Genomic DNA, 1,490 nt, shown 5'->3' with positions numbered 1-1,490 from the left:
CGAATTCTAGTCGAACGTAACGATTTCGTTTTATTTTTTTAAAAAATTGCCCCTTCCGGACCGACATGACCGGGCGGTTGGCACTTCGTCGATCCCCCGGCCGGTACGTAGGGACTTAGAAAAATTCCGGTCCAAAAAGTTATTTCGAGTTATTTCGCTAAAAAGCGTTACGAGGTATGAATATTTTTATATAAATGGGAATATTATGTATTTCTACGTCGGGATTAAGCGTTTATTTCGTCCCGAGAACGTTAAAAAAAAATTTTTAATCGAACCGTTTTTTCGAATTTTTTCGCTTAAAAGCGTTATAAGGTGCGAATATTCTTGCATAAATCGCTTTAAAATGACCTTTTACATCGGGATTAAGGGTTTATTTCGTCGCTGAAATGTTATATAAAAAAAGTACGATCGCGCCCGGGACGTTGGAACTTAGTCTCATTCTCGAGCGGTACGTAGGGACTTAGAAAAATTCCGGTCCAAAAAGTTATTTCGAGTTATTTCGCTTAAAAGCGTTATAAGGTATGAATATTTTTATAGAAATCGTTATGGTTCGACGAATTCTAGTCGAATGTAACGATTTCGTTTTATTTTTTTAAAAAATTGCCCCCTCCGGACCGACATGACCGGGCGGTTGGCACTTCGTCGATCCCCCGGCCGGGACGTAGGGACTTAGAAAAATTCCGGACCGAAAAGTTATTTCGAGTTATCTCGCTTAAAAGCGTTATGATGCGTATATATTTTTACATAAATAGCAATATTACGTATTTCTACGTCGGGATTAAGCGTTTATTTCGTCCCGAGAACTTTAAAAAAAAATTTTTAATCGAACCGTTTTTTCGAATTTTTTCGCTTAAAAGCGTTATAAGGTACGAATATTCTTGCATAAATCGCTTTAGAATGACGTTTTGCATCGGGATTAAGGGTTTATTTCGTCCCCGAAAGGTGCCGTAAAAAATTTACGATCGCGCCCGGGACGTTGGAACTTAGTCTCATTCTCGACCGGTACGTAGGGACTTAGAAAAATTTTCGACCGAAAAGTTTTTTCGAGTTATTTCGTTAAAAAGCGTTATGAGGTATGAATATTTTTATATAAATCGCTATATTATTATATTTTACGTCGGGATTAAACGTTTATTTGGTCCCGAAAACGTTAAAAAAAAATAGTGGACCGACGCGACTCGGCCCGTCGGACTTGGTCATACTCTCCACCGGTACGTAGGGACTTAGAAAAATTTTCGACCGAAAAGTTTTTTCGAGTTATTTCGCTTAAAAGCGTTATAAGGTACGAATATTTTTATATAAATGGGAATGTTATTAAGTTTTACGTCGGGATTAAACGTTTATTTCGTCCCGAAAACGTTAAAAAAAAATTTTTTATTCGAAAGGTTTTTTCGAGTTATTTCGCTTAAAAGTGTTATAAGGTACGAATATTCTTGCATAAATCGCTTTAAAATGACGTTTTACATCGGGATTAAGGGTTTATTTCGTCG

The sequence above is a fragment of the Bombus fervidus genome, unplaced genomic scaffold, assembly GCF_041682495.2.
Source record: "Bombus fervidus isolate BK054 unplaced genomic scaffold, iyBomFerv1 scaffold0037, whole genome shotgun sequence".
In the NCBI taxonomy this organism is placed as follows: Eukaryota; Metazoa; Arthropoda; class Insecta; order Hymenoptera; family Apidae; genus Bombus; species Bombus fervidus.
The sequence above is the reverse complement of the archived record's forward strand: the minus strand, read 5'-3'. Positions refer to the sequence as shown.